At 38.6% G+C, this 12,434-nt stretch overlaps 1 pseudogene; it reads right to left on the bottom strand.

Moving 5' to 3' along the window:
• Positions 1–232: 232 nt before the first annotated feature.
• Positions 233–355, bottom strand: LOC139031772 (U2 spliceosomal RNA; annotated as a pseudogene).
• Positions 356–12,434: the final 12,079 nt, after the last annotated feature.

Raw genomic sequence — 12,434 nt, 5'->3', positions numbered from 1 at the left:
ACTGGCCAACTGTAGGTGCTGAAATGGGGACCCGAGGAGAGAAGAAGAAAGAACAGGCAGGATAGCCTGTGTATCTATGTCAGTAAGTGTATGTCAAGTGAAAGACAGGAAGATGAAGCAGAGAGAGCCTCTGAGGGATTCAAAGCATGAGAAAGGCTTGATCTGCTATTGCTGACTTTGAGGACAGAGAGGGTCATGAGTCAGGAAATGCCAGCGGCCTCTAGAAGCTGAGAATGAATTTCAGATGACAGCCAAAGGAAACTTCAGTCCTACAACCATGGGGAACTGAATTCTGCCAACAACCTGAATGACTTTGATACTACACTTGATCTTAGCCAAAAGGCCGAGAAGCGATCCTGAATGATTTTGGAAGTGGATTCTTCCCAGATAAGAGTCCACCCAGCCAACACTTTGATTTTGGCTTCATGAGACCTACAACAGAGGAACCAATTGAACCCACTCAGACTTCTGACCTATAGTTGTCAGATCATTAAATGAGTGTTTTTTGCTTGCTTGTTTTTGAGTTTGGAGCAGAGAAAGGTTTATTAAAGGGCCATGCAAGGAGATGGGTGGCTCATACCCTAGAAGCCCTGAGCTCCCTGGAGGGTCTATATGGGGTGTGGTTTTAAGGCACTGTGTTTGTGATAACTGTCACAGCAACAAGAAAAAACTAATATAGCCACGGGCTGACATGGAATATAGAAGTGATCCTGTAGCCTATTGTATAAGGGTGTCCTTGAAGACAATGCTCCATGGGTCAGGGGCTTCTGGGAGCAAGATGGAGACACAAAAGGACACGGAGAGGTTCCATCTATTAATAGATAGGGGCGGTGGTGGGAAGGATGAGCATTTGTACTTCTAAGATAATTTGTCACTTCTAAGACTGATCTTCTCTTCAAAGCTTCAGCCACATCCTTGTTAACCACCGACCCGGCAGTTTAAATTATGGGGTTAAGAGGACAAAACTACATGTGTGAGTGTGTGAGTGTGCGTGTGTGTGTACCACACTCTCAGGGTTCCCTGAAGATATAGAGGACATCTGCAGGTACAGGTACAGAGAAGCCCCTCTTTGGCAGAATAAATTAGATCCCACCCACTTCTCCTTTCTTTTCCAGGAGGATTTTACACAGGAAATTAGGACTTTAAAAATTGTATGTGGGACTAAAGAAGTAGGTTCTGAATTGGGCCTTGAAAAATTCAGAAGTTATTCTCAATAGTTGATGCTAAAGGCAACTTGAAGCTGGCTCTGAAGCTCAGAGTTCAAAAACATACATTCAGGAATAAATTGCTGTTCAGGGATTAGAAAGACAAATTCAAGAAGACTTTTGATACTGGACATGCTCCTGCCCCCAAATGTAACACTTCCATGACCTTGCTTTCCAGCAGACAAAATAGTCAAAAGAGAATAGAAAGATGGTATTGGGGTCAACCTCCCAAGACCCACGTCAGTGCCTCTAACTGTAAACAGGGTTTCGCACCCAGACCCAAGTTGCAATGAATTCTGGGAAGTGTTGCTGTAACTTTCCAACCTCTCCAGATAGAAGGAAGGAAAAAAAAGAAGGTGAGAGAGTCTAAGCATAATAGCCACCCAAGTTGGCTTTTCTTGTTTTCCTCTCTCACATTTATATTTTGAGTGGTAAGCTGCTGCTGAGAGGTTTAAAAAAAGATTTTTTTAAATTGACATATAGTTGATTTACAATGTTGCATATATACAGCCAAGTGATTCAGTTATAAATATACATAGAATCTATTCTTTTTCAGATTCTTTTCTATAATAGGTTATTATAAGATGTTGAATATAGTTCTTTGTGCTATACAGTAGATCCATAATAAAAATTTTGATTAAAATGTTTTAATGGCTCGTTTCCAAAGTTTACATGAATCTCATATTTACAGAACAGTTTGCATCCAAGTTTTTTGGGTAGTACAAACATCAGTATAGCCAGAAGTCAACTCACTTAACTTCAGCAAAGTTAAAAGTTAACAGAAATTAACTCATTTTACTTTTGTGTTAACAGCAAATTAGCATTTGTAAGGTACAATGTTCCTGAACAGATATAAACACTTTTGCGGAATTATTTTGTTTTTAAAGGAAAACATTATTTAATAAATAGTATCATGGCCCCAAAAGATGCATTATGAAAAGGTATAAAAATTGGTGGGGGAAAAACTACAGTTCAGTTAATTTTTGTGTGTGCTGAGTCATCATTCTAGCTCATTTAATGATTATAATTCTTATTGTTGTAAGTTTTGATTAGTTTTAATGTTAAAACTAAGCTGTTAAAATATTTTAAAATTATTATTATTTTCTTTTTTGAAAAATTAATTAATCTATTTTAATTGAAGGTTAATTACTTTACAATATTGTAGTGCTTTTTGCCATCCACTGACATGAATCAGCCATTGTATAAATGTGTCCCCCATCCTGAACCCCCTTCCCACCTCCCTCCCTCTTCCATCCCTCAGGGTCATCCCAGTGCACCGGCTCTGAGCGCCCTGTCTCATGCATCGAACCTAGACTGATGCTCTATTTCACATATGGTAATATACATGTTTCAATGCTATTCTCTCAAATCACCCCACCCTTGCCTTCTCCCGCAGAGTCCAAAAGTCTGTTCTTTACATCTGTGCCTCTTTTGCTGTCTTGCATGTAGGGTCATCATTACCATCTTTCTAAATTCCATATATATGTGTTAGTATATTGTATTGGTGTTTTTCTTTCTGACTTACTTCACTCTGTATAATAGGCTCCAGTTTCATCCATCTCATTAGAACTGATTCAAATGCATTCTTTTTAATAGCTGAGTAACATTCCATTGTGTATATGTACCACAGCTTTCTTATCCATTCGCCTGCCGATGGCCATCTAGGTTGCTTCCATGTCCTGGCTATTGTAAACAGTGCTGCAATGAACATTGGGGTACATGTGTCTCTTTCATTTCTGGTTTCCTCGATGTGTATGCCCAGTAGTGGGATTGCTGGGTTGTATGGCAGTTCTATTTCCAGGTTTTTTAAGGAATCTCCACATTGTTCTCCATAGTGGCTGTACTAGTTTGCATTCCCACCAACAGTGTAAGAGGGTTCCCTTTTCTCTGCACCCTCTTCAGCATTTATTGTTTGTAGACTTTTTGATAGCAGCCATTCTGACCAGCGTGAGATGGTACCTCATTGTGGTTTTGATTTGCATTTCTCTGATATATTATTGATTATTTTCAGGTTGCTCAAGATTATGAATTATAAGTGGACAAAACAGCATTTCTAGTTGAGAAATGGAACCACAAGTAATGTGATGTTTCTTTTTTTTGGCTGTGCTGGGTTTTTTGGCTGTGCAGCATCTTTGTTGTGGTATGCAGTCTTTTTTTTTTTTTATCTAAGTGTTGCTCAGTCTTCTCTTATTGCGGAGCACAGGTTCTAGAGTGTCCAGGCTCAGTAGCTGCGGCTCGGGGCTTAGTTGACCCTCATGTGAGATCACAGTTCTGTCACCAGGGATTGAACCCACACCCCCTGCATTGGAAGGCCAATTCTTAACCACTAGACACCAGGGAAGCCCAAAATGATGTCTCTTAAGTTAAGCTTGTGACAATTAAACCAATCCACTGTAGCAGTAAGGAAACTATTGACAAAGTAGAACCAAAGAATGTTCCTCTTCAAATATGGCAGAGACTGTACTTTCAGTAAAAGGATGACTATTTGAAGTAGCACTGATGGTTACCAGGTACCAAGAAAACAGATAATGAGCTTGGACAAAAGTATTTTTTAGAGCTCTCATTATAATTGGAATGGAATAAAAAGGGAAGAGAAGATAGTCTCATTCATATGGAAAGTTACCCTAAATAGCCTACCTATACAAGGATAATGACTTCTGACCAGAGGTTACGTCATAAATAAAATCATCACCATGGAAAATGACAGGCAGTAGCCCTGAAGGCTGAAATCAAAAGAACATTGATAAGACTAAACACACTGTGTCTTCAGGTTTTAGTAGATAGTCAGAGCTCTCAAAGCATAAGCAAGGTCTGAAATTCAAATTAAAATACTGTAGATAAAAATAAAACTAAGTGTTGACATACACAGAAACTTGATGACTTTAGAGAAATTTGGGTAATAATCTATACATGCTATCAGGAAAATTGGAGAAACTTCCATGATGGTCCAGTGGCTAAAACCCCATTCTCCCAATGCTGGGGGCTGGGGTTCAATCCCTAGTCAGGGAATTAGATCCCACTTGCTGCAGCTAAAGATTCTGCATGCCACAACTAAGAGTTCACATGCTGCAGCTAAGATCTGGCACAGCCAAGTAAATAAATTCATGAATAAATAAATTTTAAAATATTTTTAAAAAGGAAAACTGGAGAACTCATGACTGCAAAAAGCTGTAAGTCAAGGAAATAATTTAGATAAATAGGCAGACATAGTACTCAGTAAATCTAATGCCTTAAAGTACTAAATTCTTGAAATACGATACAACAGAAATGTTTACAGAAGAAAAAGATCCACGAAGACCAGTGAAAAGCAAAATACTCCATACAATTTTGGTGGGTATTTTTTTCCTTCTTATTCCAAGTGTGAGGCTCTTTAATATTTTTCCAAGTATAATCAAGAAAAGCAGACAGGGGCTGCTTTTAACCTCAAGGGGCTGATTTATTTCATGTAACGAACTGAATAGAGCAGCTCTCTAAAGAAAGAGAAGGTTTTTTGTTTCTTTGTTTTTGTTTTGTAGAGCAGTCATTTGTTAGTTAAATTTCAGGTGGCCTGCTGAAATATAAAACCTTGCTTCACTCTGTTTTACACCACCTACTTTCTCCAGCGGGCTGATGATCTTCCTATTTATTTCAGTTTTACTGCCTCTAACGATCTCTTTCTTTTTCTACCATTTCATTTCGTTATACGAAAATGCCCCGTGAGCAAGTTCAGAGCCACGTGTCAAGTGTGGGACTGTGCGAGCGCAGGGCCTCTAAGCTGCACCTTCCTCGGAAGGCGGTGGGTCCCTACGGTGGCCGCGGGGATGTGGGGGTGGGGGTCGTGTTCTGCAGTCACCATCTTCGGCCACTCGATGGAGCTCAGTGTCCCTGAGTTCGAATTCTTCCTAAAACTTTTTTGAGAGGTGTAAAGAAAGAAAAACTGAAAGTCATAGTATGCTCATGGCTGGAAAAGTGACTGTAAAGAGATGAATTTTTTCTGTATTAATTTTTAGTTCTAATAAAATTTGGTATGAGAATTTCATTGTGATAGTTTATTAGTTAAAAAAATTTCTAAATTGTCATCTTTAGTATTTAGTATTAACACAGTGGCAAAGAATCCGCCTGCCAGTGTAGGAGATTCAAGAGACTCGGGTTTGATCCCTGGGTCAGGAATATCCCTTGGAATAGGAAATGGCAACCCACTCCAGTATTCTTGCCTGGGAAATTCCATGGATAGAGGAGCCTGGCAGGCTACGGGCCATGGGGTCGCTGAGTTGAACACAACTGTGCGCGCGTGCGCACACACACACACACACACAATATACTTTATACATACTTTTGGAAAATAAAGTATTAAAGTTTTTAAAATATTTTAAAGATACATTTTCTTGTTTTTTGAAGTATACTTTTAAAGTAAAGTAATATTAAAGAAAGATCTGAAAAAGAAAGTTGCAGTAGTTAAACCATGTGGTGTTAAATAGAACACTCAATATTTAGACCAGTGGGACAGAAGAGATAGCTCAGAATTTGATATTATTAAAGGTAACTTGATATATCATAAAAGAATAAATTCAAATCAGTAGAGAGCAGGGAAAATATACCATCAACAATTTAAATTAACTGAATATATCATTTTGTAAAGAATAAAATTTGATTCCCCCATATCTTACTAAAATAAAGTTCCAGAGAATTAGAATAGCACATTAAAAAACTAAGGAAGAGCAAAATTTGAAAAAAAAAATTTTTTTTAGGTAAAAAGCAGTAATGACATGACAACTTTCTAAACGGAAAAAACATCTCATAAAGAAAAGATATGTTTGACTTTAGAAAATGAAACATTTCTAAACAAAAGAAAAATGTCACCAACATTTAAAGATAAGCTATGAAGTGACAAAGCATTTGGAGTATTTTATTTTATATTATTTTTCTAATGTTTACTCTTGCCTTTTTTAATCCTCTCTCCTCCCCCAAGTAGAGTAGTTTAATCATACCATTAATATACTTACTACATAGAGCAATAAACTGGTAGAACTAAAAAAAGAAAAGAAAAAGAATCCTTAGAAATTGAAAAAAAAAATAGTAAAGTCTAATAGATAATGGGCAAGGGACAAAAATCACAATAAGAAAGAGAACTCCCCTAAATAAAAAGTTAAAAAAATATATGTAGATATTTATTTATTTGGCTGCCTCTGGTCTCAGTTGCAGGAGCTTCGTTGTATCATGTGAGATCTTTTGTTGCTGTGCAGGGACTCTCTAGTTGTGTTTGGGAGGGCTTAGCTGTTCAGTGGCTTGTGCAATCCCAGTTCCCTGACCAGGGATCGAACCCACATTCCTTGCATTGTGAGGTGGATTCTTAACCACTGGACCACTAGGAAAGTCCTCCTCCCCAAATGCATTTAACAGTAAAGAAATATTTGGGAAAATATTAAACAATTTGCAGTCATAAGTGGAGATTAAATGTACTTACTATTTCTACTCATTACATTTGCAAATTAAAGACTATGGTAACATCTAATGCTGGTGAAAGTACAGCAAACTTGTAGGTAATGGCAGTGTAAACTGATACAATACTTTTGGTACTGATTCAATATATTTTGATAATGTTCATTGTTGTTTAGTTGCTAAGTTGTGTCCAACTCTTTTGAGACCCCATGGACTGTAGCCCACCAGTTTCCTCCATCCCTAGGATTTCCCAGGCAAGAATATAGGAGTGAGTTGCCATTTTCTTCTGCAGGGAATCTTCCCGAATTAGGGATTGAATCTGCATCTCCTGCACTGGCAGGCCAATTCTTTACCACTGAGTCACCAGGGAATCCCTAATGTTCATTAGGAACCATGAGATTGTAACTTAAGCATTTTTGGATAATCTTTTTGTTGAGATGTGATTACATATAGTGAAATGCATAAATCTTAAGTACAGAGAGTGATGAGATTTAATGGATACATGTACCCATGAAATTCACATCCCAGTCAGGATGGAAAACATTTTCATCACCTGAGAGAGCCCCTTTGTGTACTTTCCCCAAAACCCCCACACCCTCTTCTCACCTCCTATCATTTTTCTGCTGTTTTTCACCATATGTGAATTTTGCCTGTTCTAGAATTTCATATCAATGGGATCATGCAGAGTGTAGTTTTTTTGTGTTTGGCATCTTTTTTCTCAGTGTTTGGCATTCATCTATTTTGTTGCATATATTAGTATTTTATTTCTTTTTATCACCAAGTAGTGTTGCATTGTATGGCTAAACTTTATTTATCCATTTACCTGTTGGTGGGCATTTGGGTTATTTCTGATGTTTGGCTTTTGTGGGAAAGTTTCTAAGAGCATTATCTCTTTATTATTTTTGTTGTTGTTGTTGTGGTAAAATACATATAACACGAACTTGCCATTGTAGCCATTTCAAAATGTACAATTCATGGCACTAATTAAATATTCTGCAAATATCACTATTTCCAAAATTTATTTTTATGACCTTAAATAGAAACTCAGTAACCAATAGCAATAATTCCCTCTTTTCCCCTCCGCTCAGCCCCTGTTAATCCTTCATCTAATTTCTATCCCTACAAATTTACTTTTTATAGATATTTCATGTAAGTGGTATCATATGTATTATTTTGTATCTGGCTTATTTCATTTAGCTTAATTTTTTCAAGGTTCGTCCATGTTGTTACCTGTATCAGAACTTTATTCCTTTCCATGGTTGAATCATATTCCATTGTATATATATATACCATATTTTGTTGATCCATTCATCTATCGATGGACACTTGGGTCATTCACACTTTTGGCTATTTTGAATAATGTTTTGATGAACATTGATGAACAAGTGTCTCTTTGAATCTCTGTTTTCAGTTTTTTGGAGTATATATCTAGGAGTGTAGGTGCTGGGTCATGTTTCTGTGAACATTTTTGTAATAATCTTTGTATGTGCATATGTTTTCATTAGTGTGGGTAGACATTAGAGGTTATAGGGCATGTGTATCCTTAACTCTATGAAACGTTGTCAATCTACATTTAAAAAGTTCTTTTTATATTCTCACTGACAACTTTTGAAGTACCCGTTGCTCCACATCCTTATTAACACTTAGTATTGTTTGTCTTTTTCTCCCCCCACATATGACAAATATTTAATATGATTTTTAATATCTCAGTACATCCTTGCACAATGGATATTGTTATTCATTTTTTAAATTGGAGATGTAATTGACATATGACATATGTTTCAGGTTTACAACATAATGGTTTGATGTAATATAGATTGCAAATATACTATGACCAGAAGCCTAGTTGTCATTCATCACCACATGTTATAATTTTTTTCTTGTGATGGGAACTTTTAAGATTTCTCTCAGCAGCTTTCAAATATACATATAGTATTATTAACTATAGTCACTGTGCTATGTGTTACACATCCAGGACTTGCTTTATAACTGGAAGCTTGTACTTTTTTACCACTCTCACCTATTTTGCCCTCTTCCCACATCGTGCCCTACGCCCAGAAAAGGGCTCTGTTTCTATGAGTTCTGGTTTTTTGTTTTCTTTTGTTTGTTTCCTTTTCAGATTCCACACGTAAGCAAAGTCTTGTTATTTTAATTATAGCCATTTTGATACCATCATTTCATGGTAGTTTTAACATAGAATTCCCTCATGAGTTATTGTATTTAACACTTTTTCAAATATTTATTGGCTATTCTTCCTTTATGAAGTGACTGTTCAAATATTGTGCCCATTTAAAAGAGTCAGAGTGTTTGCTATTATTATTGATACAGTACTTGCTGTGATAAAGAACCAATGAACAGACCCACATTTATACAGTCATTTGATTTCTGACCCAGATGTCAAAGCAATTCAACGGGAAAATAAAAATCTTTTCAACAAATTGATCTGAAGCAACAGAACTCCAACCCAGCTCATTTGAGATGAATCACAGACCTAAATGTAGGAAACTATAAAACTCCTAGAAGAAACAAGAGGATATCTTCATGACATTGGGGAAATCAGAGATTTCTTGAAGAAGATTGACTTGCAGTGGGCTGGTCCATGGGACCCCACGACCACAAACAGATCGGACTTGTGGACTTGTGCTAGGTTCTTGTCACGTAGGACCCCAGGACCCCTTGTCCATACCCCTTAGCACCCCAGAAAAGGGTTTGTTGGACTATCTGATCTTACTGAGTTCCCCAAAGATATTTGTATATGTGTGTATTTACTGATATATATGTTTAATGAATTCGGTAAAGAAAGACATGAGTCACCTTCTTGGGCTTTTCCCCCTTCATTAATGTGGTCTCCACACATACACCATGGTCTCTTCTCGTGGTTAGGGAAGAGGAGGCCTGTGGAGGGGAGCGGGGACAGCGACTGGCCTGGCGGCCAGATGGCAAGCAACTTTGGCCTAGAAACCTAGAGATAGGGCCAATGTGGAGTGAGGACGAACTTGGATTTTGGAGTTTGAGTTCAAATCCCCAGACTTACGTGGTTTGAGCTGTGTGTCCTTGGAGCATTCACTGGGCTTCTCTAGAGTCCCAGTTTCCTTATAGGAGGCGAACCCATTAGCTGACTATCTGGTCTCAGGGCACTTCTAGGAATCAAGGGTGGATCTGACAGCAGAGGCAACTCCGCCCTCAAGCACACCACACAAATGCAACACCTCAAACTCAGCTTTCACACACAAGCTCCATTTCCTAATTTTCCTGCTTCACCACTGGCCCCTCAGCCTTCAAATACTTAAAACTTTGGCCTCCTGTGTCCTCTGTCTCTTGTATCTGATTAGTTACAAAATCCCATCAATTTTTCCTTCAAAATATTGTTTAGCAAGAAGTCCTTCTGTAGCTGACACTGCTGTTACCTACCTAATTCCCCTGACTTCTCATCTGTCCTTCCTGGCAGAATCTCAGTTTTGTTCAAAGTCCAGCCAAAGGCATCCTTCTGTATAGCCCTTCACAGTTGCGGGTACCTGCTGGGACATACTGATGAGACAAGCTGAAGGTCTCTGGGAAATATTTGCTTTTTTAAAATATACATAAGTACCTCCGTTTCATGCTTCACTCTTCTAATTTTTCCACCTGGGCTGGGGCCCTAGGACCTGGAGGGGCTACAGTAGTCGTCTTGAGATTATGAGGCAACCAGTCTGAAGAAGGCATTCGTATCACTCACCCAGACTATTGCACCAGCTATTGAAGGGCTCTCCCCCTCTGCTCTGCAAGTGGAAGCCTCATGAGTCCCAAAATTGAGGACTCCAGTTAGAGTTCATCCCTAAAATAGAATATGAGACAACCAATGGAAATGATGAAGGAAATCTAAATTTATTGACTGGGATGATGTTCATGATATCTTGTTAAATTTAAAAAGCTGTCCCAAAGCATTTTTTGTGATATATAACTTTATATAAACTATACTTATTTATAAATATATTCATTTAAATGTATAAATGGATATTTCTATAAATTTTTAATAATTAATTAAGTTCCAATGTATTGAGATATCAGACATGCAGCATTATATAATTTTAAGGTGTACAACATAATGATTTGACTTACATTCATCATGAAATGATCACAGTGGATTTAGTGAACACCCATCATCTCATAGAAATCAACATTAAATAGACAAAAAGTTTTCCTTGAAGTGAGAGCTCTTAGGATTTACTTTCTTTACAATTTTCACTTATAATATACCGCAGTGTTCATTATCTTTATCATATTATACATTATATCCCTAGTACTTACTTATCTTATAACTGGAAGTTTGTACCTTCTGACAACCACTTTCATCTAATCCTACCCCTTACCCTTCCACCCCAGCCTCTGGTAACCATTAATCCAACCTCTTTTTTCTAAGAGTTTGTTTTTAAAGTATCATTGACCGACAACAGTATGAATTTCCTGGTACACAACATAGAGAATCAATATTTCTATAAATTTAAAAATGATGACCACTATGAGTCTAGTTGTCATCTGTCAATATTCCTGTAAATCTGCTTGGTGAACTTGTAAGTGGTTTCATTTATTGTTTCTTACTTATATAATTAAAATTTGTTTCAATTAAAATAAAAGTAAGAGAGCCAAAGTGCTTAAAAATGCTTAAATCCCTTACTCCTTAATGTGGCATTCAGCGACTTCCACAATAGGCAAGAATAAAGGTGGTGTGTTTATGTGTGAATTTATGAGTATTTGAAAGTATGTGGTTGTGAATTAATATGTGAGTATGTGTGTGTGGGTATCTGGGAGTGTGAGTGGCTATGAGTGTGTGTGAATTTGTCAGTGCTTTGGAGAGTGTATGCCCCTGAGTTCCTGTAACTGTGTGTAAGTGTGTGACATGAGTTAGTGTGAGTGTGTCTGCTACCCTGGGATTGGGGTAATAAACCAGAAAGGATTCAAGGGGCCAGACAAACTATGGGATGCTCAGTTTAATTAGAATTTCAGGTAAACAACAAATATTTTTCAGTGTAAGTATATTCCATGCAATATTTGGGACATATGGATACTAAGAAATTAATTTTATCTAATATTCAAATTTAACTGGGTAGCCTGTATTTTTCTTACAGATGAGGGCCAATGGCCTTACCGATGACTATTCAGAGGCCCAGAAGTTGGGACCAGACTCCTGGCTGGGGCTCCCGTCCTTCCCACTGGCTCTCTCTGTCCATCAGACAGGTCACTGCCAGGCCGGGTGCTCTAAGGGAAAGGCCCAGCCTCCTTGGGGATGGTGAGAAGGCTGGCGTGGGTCTAGGGGACCCGAGGTGCCCAAGGAGCTCATGATCAGGGTCCATGAAGCCTGAGAATGCAGGGCTGGGAGGAGGTGCTGTCAGGATCTACCCTGAGGGCAGCTTTTCCTGCATCTGAATCATGTAGTGCTACATTGGCTTAAAGGACTGGAAGGAGACCTGGGATATGAGGAGAAGGATGACGTAGCAACACCAGCCCAGACCTCTGGGGTGGGAGGAAGAGATAAGGCAGAGGGGCACGGATGCTCACCTGGCCAAGGGCTCTACCCGACCCCTCGGGAGTGGGGACTTCTCCCATTACCACATCAGGGCAGGGTGGGCATCATGGCGGCCAATGCTGTCCATCAACACCAGCTCAGCTCAGAAAGTCCTAGTACTGGGCAGGGGGGCTGGAGAGGGGTGTGTGGTAGCTCTGAGGTACACTCCTCCCCCCACTTCTCCACATACCGGCACCAGTGTTTGTGGTAAACCCAGTGACATGGGAGGAGGCCAACAAGAGGAAGAGGACCCTGTCTGGTCAGATTGC

This window comes from Odocoileus virginianus, chromosome 2 (genome assembly GCF_023699985.2).
Source record: "Odocoileus virginianus isolate 20LAN1187 ecotype Illinois chromosome 2, Ovbor_1.2, whole genome shotgun sequence".
Lineage (NCBI taxonomy): Eukaryota > Metazoa > Chordata > Mammalia > Artiodactyla > Cervidae > Odocoileus > Odocoileus virginianus.
This window is presented reverse-complemented; position numbering and strand designations above follow the sequence as displayed.